A 23,284-nucleotide genomic window follows, 5' to 3' on the forward strand; every position below is an offset into this window, starting at 1 on the left:
TATGTTCAGACACACTTGTTTGCTATATCATTTGCAGTAGTAAAACTTGCAGACCACATAGCAGTGTACAGTGGAATTCTGTGCAACCATTAGAAAGAAATTGTGTCCTACAGGGAATTTTCAGGTACATGCCTTTTTTGTGTTTTCTTTTTAAAGAATACAAAACACTGATTGTCTTTTGCTTGTGTGTGTGTGTGTGTGTGTGTGTGTGTGTGTGTGTGTATAGTACTGAGGATTGAACTCAAGGACATTCTACCTGTGAGATATACCCCTCAGATCTTTTCCCCCTTTTAAATTTTGAAACAGTGTCTCATTAAGTTGCTGAGACTGAGACTTGCACCACCACACCTGGCTGTATATGGGCTTTCTGAGAGGAATTTGGGAGTCTATAAGCAAACTTAATTTTCTAATTATAGTTTGCTATAATTTTTTAATTGTGTTATCTATGTACTGGTTGTAGTTTAAAAGGCATGAATGAGGAGACACGTACAATTTTAACAATATTTCTGAAAGAGCATAGAACTTTAACACTGGCAGGACCTTAGACATTCTTGTACATTTGCCCTTAGTTTAGATAGGAGGAAATTCAGATTTAGGGAAATATCTGCAAAGCCTGCACTAGAACTCAGGTCCCGAGGACAGCAAAAGTTTATAACTATATTGACTTGCTCTATTCTTATTGTAAGTTTATTTAACTGATGTCCATTTCTCATTGTGAATAATTGATTCTGGAAGACCCAATAAAATGTTGACCTTTGTGAGACAATTTTTTAAAGTAACCACTTCTGGCAATAATGATAAAATGGCATTAACTCTCCCCACATTTTATAATTTTGAGGCATACAATCACTTCAAAGTGAAATTATTTATGAATTTCTTAAGTATTATTTGAAATGAATATATCTAGAATCCAGAGCTTTCCTGTTTGATTTGAATACTTGGTTGACTATTCTAGGTTTTTTTTTTTTTTTTTCTGGTAATGGAGATTGAACCCTGGGGCATTCTACCTCTGAGCTCCACCCCCATCCCTATTTTTTATTCGTACAGGGTCTCACTATATTGCAGAGGGCCTAAGTAGCTGAGGCTGGTCGTGAGTCTGCGATCCTCCTTACTCGGCCTCCCAAGTACTGGAATTACTGGTTTGTGCCACCACCATGCCCAGCTATTCTAGATTTTTTTTTTTTTGGTGGGTCTGGGAATGGAACCCAGGGGCATTCAACCTCCGAGCTACACCCCCGGGCCTATTTTTTTATTCCTTATTTTGAAACAGGGTCTCACTAAGTTGCAGAGGACCTCACTAAGTAGCTGAGGCTGTCCACAAACCATGATCCTCGGAATGCTAGGATTTCATGCGTGTACCACGCGCCTGGCTTATTCTAGATTTTTTAAATTGATTTTTTTTTGTTTTGTTCCATTTGGGTATCCAGGGGTGAATAGATGGCAAGATAATTTTTTGTGATTTCTAAATGGCTTGTTATTACAAGGCAAAATCATGTGTAAGAGATGTTAGGAAATTATCCAAAGAAGAAAAATTTATATATTAAAGATGAGCAGGGGTTTTGTGTATGTGTGTCCCGTCTCAGCCTCTCAAATGCTGGGGTGCTACCATGCAAAGTAGAGAGCGGAAGAAGCTGGAGAGGTGTGTGTGCGCCAGGCACAGATCGACTGACCAACGGTGGTGGCCGCCCCTCTCTGGGGCACTGACAACGGGTGGCCGGGGTTAGAACACCTGCACACGGGAGGACGCCGGGCAGTTCTTCTTTTAAGTTTAAGTTACGTCTTTTCCTGGCCCTTCAAGACCAAAAACATTTTCTTCTTATTCAGACCAAGCAAAGAAATTGGTAATGGTAATATTGGCAGTGTAGTATGGGGCCAGACATTCAGATTGTATTCGGTGAGTACTTTACTGGTTAACTGACTTTACAACTCAAGTGGTAGAAGCACATTTACTAATGTTAAGATGAGCTGTTACTGTGTATGTATGCCCCTACCATCATTTACCCTGGTAAGATGTATAACTACAATGCACCAGTAAAGAATTTTATAAAAGGATTAGTTGTTAGCTTTAAAATTCAAAAAAGCTGGGCGTGGTGGCGCACGCTTGTAATCCCCGCGCTTGGGAGGCAGAGACAGGAGGATCGCGCAGGTTCAAAGCCAGCCGAGCGCGCGCTGGCTTAGGAGACCCTGTTTCCAAATAAAAAACGTAAAAATAGGTCTGGGAGTGTAGCCCGGAGGTAGAAGGGCTTCCAGGAACCCCAGTACCACCCAAAAACTAACTAACTAACTAAATAAATAAATAAATTAAATTCAAAAAATCTACCTTTATCTGTGACTCTACTCTTAGTGTAAGTAGGGAGAACATACTCTTCCAAAATTTAAGTGATACATAGGCCTAACTCTAAGGGTACTCCAGATATTTGATAATAATTTGATTAGGCTGATAGGATGAATGAATCTGCTTTGAAGCAAAGAGATTTCAGGAAATAAAGAAGCCCTTTCACATCTTAAACATCAGAGTCACATTATCCCTATGCTGTTTTGATCAGCAAAGGTTTGGTTAAATTGAAAGGAAGAAAAGGTTATAGGGGCCAAGAACAAATAGATTTTGCAAATTTATCTTTGTTTTTTTTTAATATTATTATTTTTTTATTGGTGCACTGTATTCATACATCATAATGGGGAAAAAAACCTTCTGTAGACATACATGCACACATTGCCCAGTTAGCCCCCACCCAATCCCCAACCCATTCCCTCCCCATCCCTCCTTCCCATGCTTGGCTTAGTGGTTGACATCTAGTATTATAGCAATTTATCCAAAATTAACAATGATAATCTCACATAACAGTTTCATTTGTCTGATACCAAGCTTTTGATGACTTAAAGATAACATTTCAATATTTCTTTTTACTTTCTTTCTTACCAGAGAATATTTTTTCTTTTTTTTTTTTTAGGTGAAACTATCATACATTTATTTATTTATTTTTCAGAAAAAAATCTCTCCTAATATGGAATATGGACTCTAGATACCCAAAACGATCTCGAAAAAGAACAAAGCTAGAAGATGTATATTTTCTGATTTCAAACCATATAAAGCTACAATAATTGAAACAGTGTAGTACTGTTCTAAAGGCAGATACATAAACCATTGGAGTTAAATAAAAGCCTAGAGCTAAATTCTTCCATATATAGTCAAGTTATTTTTGACAAGGTTTCCATGAACATTTGGTGGAGGAAATAATCTTTTAACTAAATATTGTTGAAAAATAATAATTACATGAAAAAGAATATAATTGGACCCTTACCTAACACCATATACAAATATTAACTCAAAACATAAATCTTAAGACTATAAACTTTTAGAAGAAAATCTGGGTCATAAAACCTCACAACATTGAAATTGGCTGTGATTTCTTGGATATGATTTCAATGGCACAAGCAACAGAAGGGTAAACAAACTCCCTAAAAAAAAAAAAAATTGTATATCCAAAGACAATGTAAACAGAGTTAAAAGTTACTGATAGAATGGGATAAAATATTTCCAAATGCTATATCTGAAGATATATTAATATTCCAACTAGAAATCCTAAAAATTAGCAACAATAAAAGCAAACAATACAATTTAGAGATAGGTAAAAGACTAACATAAATAATGAATCTCCACAGATAACCAATCTTAGTTGTCTGTTGGATGGAAAATCTTATTTCTCTGGTTCTAGTGTGTGTTACCTATTTCTTCTTTGTAGTAAATCTCTTTGAGTATTTTCTCTAGCGCTGGTTTTGAAGACATAAATTCCTTCAGTTTCTGTTTGTCGTGGAAGTTTCTTATTTCCCCATCTAATTTGATAGAAAGTTTTGCTGGGTAGGAAATTTTTGGCTGGAAGTTGTTTTCTTTCAGAGTTTGGAATATGTTACTCCAAGCCCTTCTGGCTCTCATGACATGGTTTGGGAAGTCTGGAGTGACTCTAATTGGTTTGTCTCTGAATGTCACGTGGCCCTTTGTGTTTGTTGCCTTTAAGATTCTCTGCTTGGCTTCCACATTGGTCATTTTGACAATTATGTGGCGTGGGGATCCTCTTCTCCGATCCTGTCTAAAGGGAGTTCTATAAGTTTCCTGGACCTGTGTATCGACCTCTTGCTCTGTGTTTGGAAAATTTTCTGCTGTTACTTCCTTGAAGAGATTGTTGATCCCTTTGGTTTCACCTTCTTTTCCCTCCTCTACTCCAATTATTCTTAGGTTAGCTCTCTTAAAATGGGCCCATATTTCTTCAATGTCAGATTCCTGCTGTCGGATTTTTTTTTCTAAATTAGAAACCGTGTGTTCATTTTTGGATTGATCATCTTCTAAGAGCGAGATTCTATTCTCCATGTGATCTAATCGGTTGTTTGTACTTTGAATTGAGGCCTTTACTTCATTAATTGCATCCTTTATCTCTTTTTGGCTCTCTCTGAATTCTTTTCGAAACACCTCTATTATTTCTACAGTTACTTTCCTGATTTGATCTTCTAGAAATCTCTGAATTTCTGTTTTATCAGGTTCTGATGTCGTGGGGTTGTGGGCATTCATTGCTCCATTGTTATTCCTCTTTCCCATGATTTCAGAAGTTTGTGCCTTCTCTGGGTTCTTCCCTTGGGTCACTACGACTTCACTTAAGGTGCTCTGGATTTCGAGTCTGTGGTATCTCAGTCCCCACTACTCCTTTACTAGGTTGTATCGCAGAGTCTCAGACCCAGGGAGTCAATCGAGGCTGCTTTAGACCATGGGGGGGTGCCAGGTTGAGCGTTCTCCTATGGTGTGATATCTCTGCCACCGCCACTCCCCCACTGGGTCAAGTCCCTGGGAGTCAGTACTGGGATTTCTCCTCTAGGGGCCACAATTTGACTCACTGTTGTTGAGTGCGCTGATGGAGCTGTAGTGGACTTGGTGAATTCGCTGCTGCTGCTGCCACCAGTGGCAATATGGCGCCGCTGCCACGCCCTCAGCCATGAGGTTGGCGTATTTCTTCTCTGGTTTTGAGCTCCGCTCTGAGTCCCTGCAGGGTATGCTGAGCCCAGCCCCTGGGAGCTTTAGATGCTCCCTGCGCCGAAAAATCTGCCAAATTCCGCCCGGCTGTTCCTCAGCGGCTCACAGCGGCTCACCTCGGCTCGCTGTCCGCCGCTCCTCTCTGGAGCCTGGTGGGCTGTTGAGTGTGTTGGTCTGGTTCCGTCTGGTTAAGTCACTGCTGCCGCCGGGAGTAAGGAGCTGCTGCTGCGTCCTTGGCCGTGAGGCCGGTGTATCTCCTCTCTGGCTCTGAGCTTCGTTCTGAGTCCCCCTCCTCTCTGGGGCCTGGTGCTACAAGGGAAGATGGCGCCCATGCTGCTTCGTGCCGCGGCTCCGGCCGCAGCACTGCGGTCTGGTTTCTTTCTGGTGTCTCGTTTTTCCAGCCCTCTTTTTCTCTGTCCCTTGTAATTATATTTTTTGTTTCTCTGCTGATGGTGTTTTCTGGCTATGAAAGGCGCTGATTTTGTGGTAATAGAGATTGGTTGTTAGCAGGGCTTGTAAGCCCCACTTTTCTCCGTCGCCATCTTTGCAAATTTATCTTTGTAACTCCATTTCCTTAGGGAGGAATCCAGTTTGTATAGCCACTTTATTTTTGTTGTGGATGTAGGCTGAGCAATGGGATTGGGTGACTCAACTTGGAACAGTTGACTTAATTTGAATAGTCACATTAGATAAGACTGGAAAGCTAGGCTGGTGGGTGTTAATGTTACTTGTGTTTTCTGCTTTGTTTCTGGTATCTTTTCTGATAATAAAGGAGGGAATTTGGTTGGTTCATTTAAACTCAATGTAATGGGTAATGAGTGCCTTAACCCATGGTATTTATGTATTATTTCAACTTATAAATCATTATTAAGCCTGATTGTATTTTACTAGTGCATTCTTTCATCTTACTCATTTTGAAATTCTTGAGCCCAACATCATCATTTTCCAGAATTATTGGGTGAGGAGATAGTATGGTAGCCTAAGTTCAAGTGTCAGTTCTGCTGCTGGCCTTCTATATGTAACATATCCCATGGAGTAAGACAGTAAGCTGCTTTGGGGTTCTGTGTCCTAATCTGTAATACAATCATTTGATCAGATGTATCTCTCTAAAATTATTTTATTAATTCTCTTATTCATCAAATTTTTTTTTGGGGGGGTGGTACTGGGGTTCCTGGAAGCCCTTCTACCTCCGGGCTACACTCCCAGACCTAATTTTTCATTTTTGGAAACAGGGTCTTTTAAGCCAGCGCGGCTGACTTCGAACCTGCGCGATCCTCCTGTCCTGTCTCCGCCTCCCAAGCGCGGGGATTACAAGCGTGTGCCACCACGCCTGGCTTCATCAAACATTTTTAAAGCACCTCTTATGTGCCAAGCCCAATACAGGATGCTCAAAGAGCGTAAAGGAACTCCTTTCACTTTATTCAGACCAGCTTAGTCTGTTACACCTGAAAAATTAGCATTAGCAAGTGTGTTTTATTTTTATTAGCACTCTATAAAGCATTTGTTAAAATATTTGGTATTGCTTAAATTTCATCTCAAGAAATACTCCTCTCTTTTGTTTTTCCATTTGTAAGCCAATTTCCCATCTTGAAAAGCAAGTCCCATTATGATCATTTTTTAATTGAAAGAAAATAAATAATATTCTATACAGTATGGCTTAGTGTTAAAAAAATTAGTGAAAAAAATTTTTTTTCTGGTGATGCTGGGTGTAAAACCCAGGGCCTGTGTGTGCTAGGCAAGTGCTCTACTGTCACATCAGGAAGGCTAGAAGCAAGAGAGAGCTACGGACAAGGGCACGCACAGTCCCTAAGCCTCACCTCCTGTGGCTTGGCTCCAGCCACAGCCTACCTATGAGGTTACCACCCAGCAAGCTCATTGCAGTGGATCTATCATTGATGAGATTAGAACCCTCAGGATTTTATGTTACCTCTGAACAACAATATAAGAACTCTTTCAGGGGATATTTTAGATAGATAGATAGATAGATAGATAGATAGATAGATAGATAGATTGTGTGTGTGTGTGTGTGTGTGTGTGAGAGAGAGAGAGAGAGAGAGAGAGAGAGAGAGAGAGAGAGAGAGAAAGAGTGTTAATGGGAATGGAACCCAGGAGGGGCATATTACCTCTGAGCTAACAAACCATGACAACTACAGACACTGTAGTAGGTAAATTCACATGAAACAAATTCATAGGAGGTGTAAGGTGGTACTACTACTTCTATCTGTACCATACTATGAGTTGTGGTCAAAGAAGTCCTCTTTTTTGTTGTATGTATGTATGTATGTATGTATGTGTGTATGTATTGCAGTACTGGGGATGGAAACCCAGGGGCATTGTATCTTGAGCTACACCCTCAGCCCTACTTTTTAGTATTTTTATTTTCGAGACAGGGTCTCACTCAGTTGTGAAGGGCCTCACTTAATAGCTGAGGCTGCCTGTGAACCACAATCGTCCAGTCTCCGCCTCCTGAAGGCTGGGATAACTGGTGTGAAGAAGACCTCTTTGAGTAGAGGTGACTTTTGAGCTAAGACCTAAAGAACAAGCAGCAGTTTAAAGATTTAGGAGAAGAGTCTTCCAGGCTGAAAGAAGAGAGTGCAAAGACCCCACAGCAGAAAGCTTGATCTAGAAAGAAGGCGAAATGTATTTGGAGTCAAGTGAGTGATAGACGGGGGTAGGTGATGAATTTGGTATACTGGGATATCACTTATATAAGGACTCTATGGGGTCAGATAGGTTGAATTTTATTCTAAGTGTGGCTAAGTGGAGGAGTGGCATGGTCTGATTAACATTTTATTTTACTTGTACTGAGGATTGAATCCAGGGCTATTCTACCTCTGAGCAACCCCCCCCCCCCATCCTTTTTACTTTTGGTTTGGAAACAGTGGATTGTTAGGTTGCTAAGAGTCTCTTGCTTTGTTGCTCCAGACTGCGATTCTTTGGGGTAGTCAGTTGGGTTAGGATCCAGTTAATACTGTTCAAGTGAGAGAAAACTGAATTGGGCAAAAATGAATAATATGAAATACATTGAGAAGCAGGACAGCTGATGACTTAAATGATTGATAGGCTGTGAAAAGATCGGGTTTTGGCTTAAGCAACTCATATGAAGATAGTGCCAATTAGCATTTTAGTAATTTTAGACACTTCAAATGAATATAATTAAGGAATTGTGGAAATTGTGCTTTTTAATTCTAGTAAGCTTATGGTAGAGGAGAGATTTCTGAGAGGAAAGATACTGGTTTCTTGGAAATTCAGACTAGAAATTACCCTGGCATGTTAGAACAGTAGACATTTAGAAAATTAATCTAAAAGACATAGCTGGACACAGTGGCTACCTCGGAGGCTGAGGTAGGAGGATCCCAAGTTTGAGGTCAGCCATGGGCAAGACCCTATACTGTCTCAAAAGATATAAAGGGCCGGGGCTGGGTATAGTGCCCCATGCCTGTGATCTCGGTACTTGGGAGACTTAGGAGGATCGTGGGTTTGGGGCCAGCCTCAGCAACTCAAACCCTGTTTCAAAGTAAAAATGGCTGGGATGTACCTTACAGGTAGAACGGCCCTGATTTTGATTGCTAGTACCAAATAAACAAAGGCCTGCGATGTAGCTCAGTGATGGAGTGTCCATGGTTCGATCTGTAGTACCTCCCCCACAAAAGAAAAATTAGGACAGGGTTTTTTCTTTGATCTGATAAGCAGGCAAGGACCCATCAATGATTTGCTGAGGTCTTCGTTAACTAACGGTGCTCAGAGTTCATTAAAACTGAAGAGCTTTTCTATAGAGTTACCACTTAAAAGTGAAAACAGAATTGGAAACTCAGGTATATACATGTGTCTTCTATCAGATGTTTTCCCACTTTCTACAAGTTGAGAAAAGACTATACTTGACTTAAGGATCAGGAAGTCAAAGGATTACAAAGTATTGGATTAGTAGTTAAAAGATCTCTGCATTCTAACTCCAGCAGCTCAATAGCCTTGTGACCATGACACAGACCTCTGAGCTTCTGCTCCCTTATTTGTAAAATACTTGCTCTGCTTGCCTCACAGAGCTGTTAAACATCCCAGTAAGAGCAGGAGTGTCAGAGGACTCCGAAGACCAAAGCATTCAGTACAGTACTACTTTTGAGAGAGTGTTATACAGTCTACAGCATTTAACTCAAGTCCTGGGAAGGCTTCGAAGGAGACCAGGAGGATGGGGGTGGGGGGCACGGTTTGTACCTCTGTTGTGAATTTTGAGGTTATAGTTTCCACTAGACTATAGTACTCAACTATATAGACTTATTCTAAGTGGCCTTACAGTTCTTGTACAAAGTGATTGGTGAATCAGAAGACCCTGGATAAATTTAAATGCTAGAAAGATAAAATGCATATTTTGGTTTTACTCCATTATTTGATAATTAGAACTTTATTCTTAGCTATAATGCTAAATGACAGGTGTAAAAGATGGTTAGGTGTTTTGTTTTGTTTTGTTTTGTTTTTGCAGTTCTGGGGATTGAACCCAGGGACATTCTACCTCTACACTAGCCCCTAAACCTATTTTTGTTTGTTTGTTTGTTTGTTTGTTTGTTTGTTTATTGGTGCTAGGGATGGAACCCAGGGGCATTCTACCTCAGAGCTATACCCCCAGCCCTATTTTTTATTCCTTATTTTGAAACAGGGTCTCACTGAGATGCAAAGAGCCTCACTAAGTAGCTGAGGCTGACCACAAACCATTATCCTCCTGTCTCAGCCTCCCAAATGCTTGGATTACAAGTGTGTGCCACCATGCCAGGCTTCTATTTTTTATTCTTTATTTGAAACAGTATCTCACTAAGTTACAGAGGGCCTCACTAAATAGCTGAGGCTTGGCCATGAACCTATAATCCTCCTGTCTCAGCCTCACAAATACTGGGATTACAAATGTGTGCCACCATACATAGCTAGTATTTTTACTTTTAACTTTTTCTCCCTTTAGTTTTATTTGGTTTATCTGGAAGTATCTTTTCCTTTACGAAGTAACAAGCAGCCAGGTGTGGTGGCCTATGCTTGTAAACCCAGTATTTAGGAGGCTGAGACAGGATTATAGGTTCCTGGCCAGCCTCAGCTACTTAGTGAGACCCACAGCTTGGTGGTAGAATGCCACTGAGTTCAATCTCTAATAATGGGGGGGGGGAGAAGTAAAAAGCTTAAATATGCCAGAGGCTTGCTGGTGATTGGTCAGTGATAGACTTGAAGGAGAAAAAAATAGTTTGGGGACAGAAAAGGTAAAGGAAGGAGGAGGACAACACATGTGAAGAGAATGACTCAAGTTATTTCAAGGAAGCAAAAAAAAAAAAAAAAAAAAACCCACAAAAACAAAAAAAAAGTACAGTGTTCTTTTAAAAATATCTCAGTTTCCAGACACTAAAACTTGGGATGACTAAAGAAAGAGATTAGGTCCTTAGAGGGAAATTAATACAGTTAAGGAAAGGGAGGATAAGTTACTCCAGGAGGTTAGAATGGTGGAGAGGAACAAGAAGGTGCTCTGTGACTGCACATTCCTTATAAGGGTGCACAGTCTCTCTGAAGAAGCCTGGATTGCTGTGAGCATTGTTTTTAAGAAGCGCCCCCCCCCCCTTCTCTCACACCTTCTGACCCAGTTGTGGTGGCATAGACCCGTAATCCCAGAACTTGGGAGGATCGCAGGTTTGAGAACAGCCTTAACAATGTAGACTCTGAGCAACCTAGTTAGACCCTGTTTCAAAAAATAAAAATAAAATAGGGCTGGGGTTACAGCTGAGAGGTAGAATGTCCCTGGGTTCAATCCCTAGTACTGCCCCCCCCAAAGTGCTTTATTAGTAAAAAGTGCATGAAGTTAGTCTCTCTGCTTTATTCCCTTTGCTTAAGTAACTCTGGTGCTGTAAAATTCCTAGCAACTATAGGAAAAGTATTTTGCCAACATAGGATTTCATTAATGAGAAAATCTGGACAGAATTCATTGGCTTTTTTGGTTTGTTTGATTTAAACTATATTATTGCTTGCTTAAAATATTGCTCAGGCTGGGCACAATGGCATGTACCTATAATCCCAGCTACTCATGAGGCTGAGGCAGGAGGATTGCTTGTGCCCAGGGGCTCAAGGCTAGCATAGGCAACATAGCAAGACCCGTCTCAAAAAAATTCTTTTCTTGCTCTGATGTTGGTCTGTTGTTTTTAAGCCTGCCTAATCTACCATTTCCCCATAATTCATTCATTTGAAATGCTCTGGGGAAAAAAAAGAAAGAAAGAAAGAAAAAAACCAGAGCTGGGTGTGGTAGTACAAGCTTGTAATGCCAGTACTTGTTGAGGCTGAGGTGGAAGGATCACAGGTTCAAGGCCGCCCTCAGCTGCTTACTGAGGCCCTCTGCAATTTAGTGAGACCCTATTTCGAAATAAAAAATAAAAAATAAGGCTGGGGGCATAGTTGGAGGTAGAATGTTCCTGGGCTCAATCCCCAGTACCACAAAACAAAAAACAAAAAAACAGAGATTATGACAAGTGCTCTTAGCTGAGTCCTTTTTATTCATACTTTCTCAGTCCTATTGTCTACCCTGGCTGCACAGAGACAACCTATTGCCATGAATTTAGTGTGTATTCTTCCAGTACAGTATAGATATGTGTGAATGAATGTCTGTATAAAAATGGATTATTTAGCCAGGTGGCATGGATGCACACCCATAATTCCAGTCATTACTCCAGAGAAGGAGACAGGAGGATCACATAGGTTCAAGACCAGTTCATGGTAATTTAGCAAGATCCTGTTTCAAAATAAAAAATAAAAAGGACCAAGGCATGGTGGTGTACTCCTGTAATTCCACCACTTCGGAGGCTGAGGCAGGAGGATCACAGGTTGAGGCCAACCTCAGCAACCTACTGAGACACTATCTCAGTACAGAAACTAAAAGGTCAGGGGGTGTACCTCAGTTTTAGAGCATCCCTGAATGTACTCCCCGGGACAATAAAAAAAGAAGTCTGAGGTTGTTAGTTCAGAGGTCGAATGCCACAGAGTTCAATCTCCATTACTACACAAAGAATATGTATTGCTTTATGTATTTAATTTTTACATAATAAATTATGTATATGTATATGAATATATATGTACGAATATATATAAATATTTGCATATGTGTAGTTTCTACAGCGGCCATTAAAAAAATTTATTCTTGCCTTTTAAAATCTACCCATGTGGCTATGTGTGGATCTCCAAATTTAATTTTTTTGTTTGGTTCACATCACTATTCATGATTTTCTCTCGGCTCCTTTGATAGGTTTTTAAAAATGTTTCCATTTCTTTGCCATTACAGACAAAACTCCAGTTAACTACCTGGTGTATAAACCTTCTGGTCTTCTCTCCAGCAGTGGTTTGATTTTTCTTAAATATTTCATTATTTGAATATTCCCACTTAGTCTGACACTTGAGCATTTACAGTCATTAGTTGAGAGCAGGGGAAGGGTGAGGAAAACTTTCCTTAATTTGGAATTCCTGTCCTCTTTTACTAGGGTGTGAGAGGCTCTGAATTTTCTTTCCTTTTGGATTCTGTGTAGAATCTGATAAATGTGACAACTTTGCATTGAAATGTTTTCTTTTCTCTACTATATCCAGTAGCTGGTTTTTGTAAACTTCAATAACGACTCACCTTTTCCCTTTTTTCCTTTTACTACTTTTCAATTCCTAGAATACTTTAACCCACGAAATATGGGACTATTTAGTACTCATTAATCCATTTCATATCACTCTTTTTTTGAAGGGGGTGGTACTGGGATTCTACCTACATTCCCAGGCCTATTTTTTTTTTTTTTAAACAGGGTCTCTTAAGCCAGCATGGCTGGCTTCGAACCTGCACGATCCTCCTGTCTCTGCCTCCCAAGCGCGGGGATTACAAGCGTGCGCCCCCACGCCCGGCTTCATATCACTCTTGTTACTTTAGAAGTTTAGTGTGATGCAGACATAAGTGTTATTAGCAAGGAGTTTCTTGGAGCTTAGCAAAGCAAGTATTTTAAAAATAGTCTTTACATTGATGTTACATATAAATTTTGTTTAGGTTTTATAGCAGAGTTTCCAGAGTAAAAGGGAAAATAAAACTTCATGGTATTCCAATAAGAATATAATAGTTTTCTAAAGACTTAAGATAAGATAGAGCATGCTCTTAAAAGGGTCGTATGTAGCCGGGCAGAGTGGCACACACTTGTAATCCCAGCATTCGGGAGGCTGAGACAGGAGGATGGGGTTGGCGGACAGCCTCAGCTACTTAGTGAGGGCCTCCACAACTCAGTGAGACCCTGTTTCAAAATAAAGAATAAAAAATAGGGTGGGTGGTGTAGCTCGGAGGTAGAATGCCCCTGGGATCCATCCCTAGTACTGCACACACAAAAGATCATATGTTTCAGTGACCAATGTTTTTCATATATAAATTTTTCTCAGGAGTCTTTATTCCACCGTGCTTTATTGTTATTGTGAGGATGAGGGTATTTTTAATTTTTATGCTCCACTTTTACCCCTTTAAACCTGGATCCCAATCAGCCTCCAGTACTCATAATCCTGAAGTGTTACAAATGAAAACTGTTACTCTTCTCTAATCACACGCTGCCTGCAGCAAGAGAACTTCCTTTCTTAACTAGTTTGGGCAGCCACCTGTCTCATGAATATATGAACTATCTTTAAGATTTTGAGAAGAATTTATATGCTGAGTATTTTTTTAAACCATTGGTGAGAGCTTAAAATGGAATTCAGAACAATAACTCTAACTAGAATTTCGGATACTTGTGTATTTCCTCTCAGATTTGTTCTTGTTTTAGGATATGGCTCAGGTCATAAGTATTGTGGTTGGAAAGTACCTTTGGATCTAGCTGTGATGTTAACATGAAGTAGTTCATCAAAAGTACAAGTGCTGTCTTATAATCAAGAACTACCTGTCCTGTCACCAGCGGGCAGTTAGGGTTAGTGAATTATCTTCCTTATGTCAATCAGAGTTTGAATGGAATTGGTCACTTGCTTTGTCACATCAACCCCAATTTTTTTTTTTTTTTTTTTTTTGGGTACTGGGGATTAAACCCAGGGGCACTCTACCTCTGATCTTTACCCCCAGCCCTTACTATTTTTTATTTGGAAATAGGGTCTACTCAGTTGCAGAGGCTGGTTTTGAACCTTCGAGGCTCCTGTCTCAGCCTCCCAAGTACTGAGATTATAGGCGTGTGCCAGCACACCTGATTCAATGCCACATTTTATACAGCAGAGACACTCGTATCTTAAATTTTTTTTTTTTTTTTTGCAGGTCTGGGGATGGAACCCAGAGGCATTTGACCTCCGAGTTACATCCCCTGCCCTGTGTTTTATTCTTTATTTTGAAACAGGGTCTCACTAAGTTGCAGAGGGCCTCACTAAGTAGCTGAGCCTGTCCGCTGTGATCCTCCAGTCTCAGTCTCCCAAATGCTGAGATTACAAGCTACCACGCCTGGCTTAAATCTTTATTTAGAAGAGTGTTATGTTCTTATTAAACTCATCACCATGGAGTTTTGTTTCCCCATCTACTCTGAACTCTTCTATAAAACTTATTTTAGTTCTTAATCATAATCATATAACCCTCTTGGGATATTTCATCTGGACACATAACAGCTTTTATTGCTAAAATAGAAGCCAAAATATAATGTAAAGAGCTTTCTTCTTGAAATTACATTTTGTTTGCATAATTCTTTCTTTAAAAGAAAGAATTTTTTTTCTGACAATAAAGGTAAAATGTGCTTTATTTTTACGAACTTAAAAATAACAAATGGTATGCCGGGTGTGTTGGTGCACGCTTGTAATCCCCGCGCTTTGGAGGCGGAGACAGGAGGATCACACAGGTTCGAAGCCAGCCTTGCTGGCTTAAGAGACCCTGTTTCCAAATTAAAAAAAAAAATATGTCTGGAAGTGTAGCCCGGAGGTAGAAGGGTTTCCAGGAACCCCAGTACCACCCCCCCCCACAAAAAATAGTATGAAGGAAGCAAGGAACTGAGTCTTAATGTTATGTATTTTAATTAGTTCATTAATAGTTACGACACTTGACACTTTACACTCTACCACCAATCCATGAGCATTCTTGTGTCTTTGCCCGTAGCAGCATTGTTATCATTCAAACAGGTAGTGCACATTTATTAGTGGGAAATATAATTGTTTGTATCAACTAACTTTCTCTCCCTTCCTCCTTCCCTCCCTCCCTCCCTACCTTTCTCCTTTCCTTTCCTTTCCTTTCCCTTCCCTTCCTTTCCTTTCCTTTCCTTTCTTGTATTGGGACTAGAACCCAGGGGCATTCTACCTCTGAGCTATACTCCCAGCCCAGTTTTTTATTTTTTATTTTGAAACAGGGTGCCACTAAGTTGCAGAGGGCCTCACAAAGTAGCTGAGGCTCTCTGGGACATCCTCTTGTCTCAGCCTCCCAAATGCTGGGATTACAAGCACCACGCCTGGCGACTCTGTGTCAACTTTAGAAGTGTTAACTATGACTCACTGATATTAAGAGCATAAGTCTGAAACTTGTTAGTAAAATAAGCTTTATTATTATTATTATTATTATTATTATTATTATTATTATTAGTGGTGGTACTGGGGTTCCTGGAAGCCCTTCTACCTCTGGGCTATACTCCCAGACCTATTTTTACATTTTTATTTGGAAACAGGGTCTCCTAAGCCAGCGCACGCGGCTGGCTTCGAACCTGTGAGATCCTCCTGTCTCTGCCTCCCAAGCCCGGGGATTACAAGCGTTAGCCACCACTCTGGCTAAGCTTTGTTATTTTGAGACAGAGGGGAAACATTGTGTGTGTTTTTTTTACTCTGTAGAGTAACTGTCTAATCTTTCAAGGATTGAATTGAAAAGAAAATATTAATTCAATCATTTATTTAGTAGGCATTTGTTTCTAGCCTTCCGTGTGCCAGACATTGTCTAGGTGCAACATCAAAACAGACAAGAATTGACCTTTTGTGGAACTTATTTTCCAGTTAGAGGGAATATGCTGTAAAAATACAATATGGTAGATGACTTCATGTGGTATAGAAAAACAATAATGAGGCAAGAATAGGATTGTGGCTGTGGAGGAGGGATTACATTTTTTAGGGTGTCCAAATGCCTCACAGAAATGATGACAATTAAGAGAAAACCCAGCAGTGGTGAGGGGGCATGGCCCTAGAATCTCGAGGGGAAGGGAAGGGGTTGTCCAGACAGAACATGCCAAGTGCAGAGCCCCAAGACAGAGACAGGCCTATTCTATCTATCTTAAGGAATCACGGCAGAGGAGGGCAGTGTGGCCGGGACACAGTGAGCCCAGGTGTCTATCAGACAGAGCGGCTGAGGGGTCAGGGTGCAGACGGTGCAGGGGCTCTGTGGCCATCGAAGGACTATGGCTTTTACTCTAGAATCTGATGGGAAGGTTTTAGAGATTCCAACAGAGGACAGAATGAAACTTGTAAAACAAACAAACAAACAAAAATACTATGTCATGGCTTCTCTTTTAAAGCTTTTGTTTCTTTGATAATTTGAGTATTAACTAGTGGCTATTGGTGAGTGCTCATATGTAGACTTAAACATTTCTATCAGTAGAGAAAAATTAACCTGAAAGTACAGATATTTTGAGTATTCTAATTAAAATCAAAGAGGAAGAATGCTAGGACATCCTTTCCATAGATATTAATTCCTTGGTGTCTCTGCTTTATTACCAGGTGTGGTACTTGGGAGTACCTGGGAAGCTGAGACAGGAGAATTGCAGGTTTAAGGACAGCCTTAGCTATGTAACAAGACTCTCAGCAACCTAAGGACCCCATTTCAAAACAGAAAAACATAAAAAGGGCTGGGGGTGTAGCTCAGAAGCTATGTCATGTGAAAAACATTATATTTACTCCTAGATATTGAAAGGTAGATAGGTAAATAGGCATCTACTCTATTAGTTTTTTTGTTTTGTTTTGTTTTTTTGAGGTACTAGGGTTGGAACCCAGGGGCATTCTACCTCCAAGCTACACTCCCAGCCCTAATTTTTATTCTTTATTTTGAAACAGGGTTTCACTGAGTTACAAAGGGCCTCACTAAGTAGTAGCTGAGGCTGTCTGAGAACTGCAATCCTCCTTTCTCAGCCTCTCAAATGCTGGGATTACAAGCGAGTGCCACCATACCCGGCTTCCTGTTAGATTATTTTAATAATGGGTTTTTATTTTATTTTGTGGTACTAGGGATTAAGTCCAGGGGCATTCTACCTATGAGCTACACCTCCTGCTCCATTTTTTTATTCTGAATTAAGGTCTCACTAAGTTGCTAAGAGCCTTGATAAATTGCTGAGGCTGGCTTTGAACCTGTGATCCTCCTGCCTCAGCCTCCCAAGTGTTGGGAATACAGGTGTGTACCACTACACTCAGCTTATAATGGATGTTTTGAATATTTTTATTATGAAATATGACAGAAAATATACAAACATAACTATGGTTTAGGAATTAATTTATTATAAAAAGCAAATACCTATAAAACCATCAGTCAGACCAGATATCATTACCAGCACCCAGAATAAGCTTTCTGTGTCCCATATAGATTTTAACCTATACCATAGCTCAGGGTAACCACTATTCTGTGTGTGATAATTATTTCTATCTTTTGCTTTATGATTTTTGCCATAACAAGTGTAGTCTGTTTTTTAACTGTGTTTAAATGGAGTAATACAATATGTAGACTTTTGTGTCTTTCAGAACCTAACAGTGTATCTTTCATCCAGTTTTTATATAGAAATATAGTGAAATTTCATTGCCATATTAGCATTCTGTAATGTGAACATACCACAATTTATCCATTCTGCTGTTAATGGACATGCAGATTGTTTCTAGTTGTTGGCTGTTATGGAAGATTCTGCTAGGAACATTCTTGTTTACATATGCTGGTTGACATGTATAGGAGTTTTTCTAGGTCATCTATTTGGGAGTGGAGTTGTTGATTCTTCTGTGTTAATAGATAATGATGAACTGGTTTGTACCCAGCAGGAGAAATGATAAATAGTTGAGTTGGTGGATATGCCAGTTACCCTGATAATGATCATTACATATTATCTACTTGTATTGAAACGCCACATTATGTCCATAATTATGTATGATTACATCATTTAAAATTTAAGCCGGAGCTGGGCATGGTGGCGCATGCTTGTAATCCCAGCATTTGGGAGGCTGAGACCAGAGGATCGCGGTTCACGGACAGCCTCAGCTACTTAGTAAGGCCCTCTGCAACTCAGTGAGACCCGGTTTCAAAATAAAGAATAAAAAATAGGGCAGGGGGTGTAGCTCCGAGGTCACATGCCCCTGGGTTCCATCCTCAGACCCGCAAAAAAAAAAAAAAAATATATATATATATATATATATATATATGTAATATATATAATATATATATATTACATATATATGTTGTGTGTGTGTGTGTGTGTGTGTGTGTGTGTGTGTGTGTGTGTGTGTGTAAATTTAAGCCGGGTGTGTTGGCACTCACTTGTAATCCCAGCATTTGGGAGGCTGAGACAGGAGGATCATGGTTCATACTTAGACCCTTTCCAACTTCGTGAGACCCTGTATCAAAATAAAGAATAAAAAATAGGGCTGGAGGTATAGCTTGGAGGAATGCCCCTGGATTCCATCCCCAGTACCTCAAAAAAAATTAAAATATTTTGGGCTGGGAATCTGGCTCAAAGGTAGTGATTGCCTAGTGTGTCCAAGGCCCTGGATTCAATCCCCAGTACCACAGAACATTTTTTAAACTGTTATTTTCCGGCTGGGCGTGGTGGTGCACGCTTGTAATCCCCGTGCTTGGGAGGCTGAAACAGGAGGATTGCATAGGTTCAAAGCCAGCCTCAGCTACTTAGTGAGGCTCTCAGCAATGCAGTGAGACCCTGTTTCCAAATAAAATATAAAAAAGGCCTGGGAATTTAGCCTGTAGGTAGAAGGCCCCTGGATTTCATCCCCAGCACCACACACACACACAAAAAAAAAAAAAAAAAAAAAAAAAAACCCAACCCTGTATTTTCCAAATTGATGCCACCAGTATGTCCATCTTACTGATGCTGTGAGGGTGTCCTTGTTCCTCCTATCCTTTTTGCCTCTTGCTAGGTATCAAACCCAGGGCCCCCTGCATATTAAGCAAGTCCCGAACCACTGAGCTACAACTCCAACCCCTCCTCCTAGTCCTTATTAGTACTGTGAGGCTCTTTACATTTTGCCAGTTCACTGGGCCTAAAAATGTTAATTTGGGCAAATTAACCAAGAAACCAAAACCTAAAACTTAGAAAAGGATTAAAAGTATTGGTTTCTGCTTTAAGAATCACAGATACTCAAAGGGTTTTTAATATTATAAGATGGTTATCTTCTCTGTAAGAGAAAATTACATATGTGAAGGCATTTATCTTTCTTGCTTCAGAGGTTAAGGAAACCTTTCTCCTTCACCACTATGTCTCAACAAGAACAACAATAACAACAACAACAACAAAAAATACTCTGCACAGTTGGTGCTCAGCAAATACTTGTTGAGTGAATTTGACCTGCTACTTTTTTTGGTGGTACTGGGCTTCCTGGAAACCCTTCTATAGACTCCAGGCTACACTCCCAGACCTATTTTATACTTTTTATTTGACAACAGGGTCTCTTAAGCCACCACAGCTTCAAACCTGCGCAATCCTCCTGTCTCCGCCTCCCAAGTGCAGGGATTACAAGCGTGCGCCACCATACCCGGTTGACCTACTACTTTTTTTTTTTTTTTTTGGTGGTACTGGGGTTCCTGGAAGCCCTTCTACCTCCGGGCTACACTCCCAGATCTATTTTTACATTTTTATTTGGAAACAGGGTCTCCTAAGCCAGCGCGTGTGCGGCTGGCTTTGAACCTGCGCGATCCTCCTGTCTCCGCCTCCCAAGCGCGGGGATTACAAGTGTGCTCCACCATGCCCAGTTGACCTGCTACTTTTAACTGAACTTCGTGGAACTTTTGTAGGCTTTATTTTATGGTATCTGATCAAGACTGCCCTGTGTTATTGTCAGTAGTGTAGCATAGTTTTTGATGGTGGCTCATTCTAAAATCTATCATAGTCTAAAAGAAACCTTTTTGTACTAATGTACTGGTTAATGTTGATGTTTCAGGAGATTCTATTTTACCGATGATTTATGGAGTATTTTGTTTTCAAACGGAAGGAAAGATAGTGCCAGAATTTTCTGCGTAGGTTAGGCTCCTAGAAGCCTTGCAGCCACTCTTATTCCTGTGCCTGTTTTGAGTATCTTGTCCTACCATATCTTGTAGGATATGGTAGAGGCATGGTGGTGTTGCTTAGCCAAGGAACTTCGTTCTCTGTGAAGGTATATACGAGGTCTTAGGTAACCCAGCTTTTAGTGGACCCTCGTCCCCTGTCTTATTGTAGTAGCTATTTCTTGAAACCATGGCTTTCATTAAATGTGTCTGTGGAATGACTAAACTATGTAACTTTTTAGAAAGGGATATTTCACATTAAAATTTTATGGTAATTTAGCATTTTGTTAGCTGGCAAAAGTGATCATTCCTCTCGTGTAAATACTGACATAAGCGAGTCCCTTATTTCCTCTTTTGTTGCACTCATAGGCCAACTTATTAGAACTAGCTTGGATATTTCTTTTACTTCCAAGTATAATATTTTGAGAGATGACTAAAAATAGCGCATCCAAAGCTAAGTGATGAGATATAAAAAAATGGTAATTTTGTCTAGTAAATTACCAGTCATTTCTTTGTAAATATATTACGTGTGTGTGTGTGTGTAAGCTTTTACCCTTTTAAGAATATCCAAAGTAAGGAAAAACTTGTATGAGATTTAGAATCAGTCTGATTCATCATCTGTTTGTACCAGAGATTTCCTGTTAGACAAGAGAAATTAGAGTTTTCCCACTAATTTGATGTGGTGAGTTGTTATGTAGTTTTATTTTAAATATTGAGATACATAGAAATATTTACTATGACTAAAAAATGCACAACTCGAGTGCAATCTACTGTTTCATTTTAGTGAAAATAGTAGGTATAGTTGACAGCATATAAGGTTAGCCTGTGAGATTTTTTTCAAAAATGTTAAATTTTTTTTGGTGAACTTTAAAAAGTTTTATTCTAAATATCCCTACCTGAAATAAGTTTGAGCTATTTATTCAGTCTGTTCTGCTGACTGCTAAATACTAGGGTAAGGCATTTAGCAGTGCTTCACATTAAAGGTAATGGGTAACAGATTTTTTTTGTTGTTTCTTTCTTTGTGGTACTAGAGATTGAATCTCTATGTCTGAGTTACACCTTCAGGGTTATTTTAGTTTTTATTTTGAGACAGGGGCTCACTAAAATTATTTGCTGAGGCGGACCTCAAATTTGAGGTGGTCCTGTCTCTTATAGGCCTGTGCCACCAAGCCTGGCTTGGATTTAAATATTTCAACAGTTGTTAATACATGATATGGAAACCTTAGAGTTATTTCTCCCTGGGAAAGATCTTCAGGTGTATTAGAATTATAGTTTATATAAAAGAGACACCTTTAAAGCAATGCATAGACTTCATTTTACTCGATAGAGAGTTTGATTTTGGGCAGATTGCCTTTGTGTACTATACCTTAGAGCTCATCTCTTTATAGGTAACTTAAAAAATCTTCCTACCAAAATTATTACCATCTTAAATGTTTTACATTGCAGTATGGGAATTTTACTTTGTGGTATGAGATCTTTGTCTCAAATGTCTAAATGCCTATGTATGGTTTTACAGTCTTGTTGGGTGAAATATGTGTGTGTGTGTGTGTGTGTGTGTGTGTGTGTGTGTGTGTCTGCCTGCCTGTCTATCTGTCTGTCTGTCTGTCTGTCTGTCTGTCTGTCTGTTTGTATCTGGTGCAGGAGATTGAACCCAGGGGCATTCTACCTCTGAGCTACATCCCCAAATTGGTTTCAAAACAAAACAAAACAAAAGGGGCAATTTAATCTTTTAAATTCTGACACTATTCATTAGGAGCCAGGAAATTCTAAGACAGATAACCTGTCACCTGTCCCCTGTTTTGTCTGCTGGTGTGGTTTTACTTTTTCCTTGAGTCATGAATTTTGGAATGAACATTTAAAACTGATAACTTTCTGCCCATCCTTTGTCTCACTTAGTTTTACTGAAAACCTTAACATTAACATTGAATTTGGCATATTTTCAACAACTTAACAAAACAAGGGACTAATTTTCTTCAGATGATTTCTAGGTAAAGGCAGATGGGTCCTTGTAAACAGTAGTCAGGTATCTTTCGTTAAGAACATAAAGGGGAAGATGGAACACAAACATATCTCAATCTCCATCGCAGTTGGAGGGAGCTCTGGGTGCCTCTCATTAAGAATGGGACTCCAAGGAGCGCTGCAAATGCCCGACACAAGCCTTCTGGTTGCACTTGTACTGAATTCTCTGGAGCATGTGGGACTTTTCAGTTTCCAAGTTAATGAGCCTATTCTGAACTGTATGCCCTAAGTTTAATCTAGACTTTTACCTTTTTGTGTATGTGTGTGGTACTGGGGATGGAGTCCAGAGGCATTCTACCTCCAAGCTACAGCCCCAGCCCTATTTTTTATTCTTTATTTTGCAACAGGGTCTCACTGAGTTGCAAAGGGCCTAAGTAGCTGAGGCTGTCTGCGAACCGCAATCCTCCTGTCTCAGCCTCCCAAATGCTGGGATTACAAGCGTGCGTCACCATGTCCGGCTAGACTTTTACCTTTGAAATTCATTCCTTGAATTTCTTCTGTAGACAAATAGTATTAGCAAAAAATTTTTCTAAATGGTTTGATTGAAGAAGTATAGATGGCCAAAGAGAAATGCCTGTTGAATTTGACTTATATATAAGGCCAGAGAACCCTGTGAGGTTATGTAACCTCTATTTGTTTTATGAAATAACTCTTCTGTTTTTTAATTCCTTACAGACTGGACATGTTTAAATAGTATTAGAACCAACCCTTTCATCTCTTTACTATGTAGATTTTATAAGGTCCTTCAGTCATAGCTGAAAGGAGAGGGTAAGAGACCATATCTCTTAAATGGAAAAGAACATTGGTAATATTAAGTATGTGATAAATAGAATCTTCTTAGCCATAAAGTAACCTTCTTTTTTCTGCCTCCTACTCTTAATTCTTTTCCAGTTCTTGTTTAGAATAAGTCATTTTTTTCAGTCTAGAGGAGAATCTTTGACAACATGTGGGATGGTGTTAAAATCTTCATCTTTCCCAAGTTCACTTATGTGGCCCTGGAGAATTTTGCCCAAGTCATTCAGTGGAATCAACACATG

The sequence above is a fragment of the Muscardinus avellanarius genome, assembly GCF_963383645.1.
Source record: "Muscardinus avellanarius genome assembly, chromosome: 16".
In the NCBI taxonomy this organism is placed as follows: domain Eukaryota; kingdom Metazoa; phylum Chordata; class Mammalia; order Rodentia; family Gliridae; genus Muscardinus; species Muscardinus avellanarius.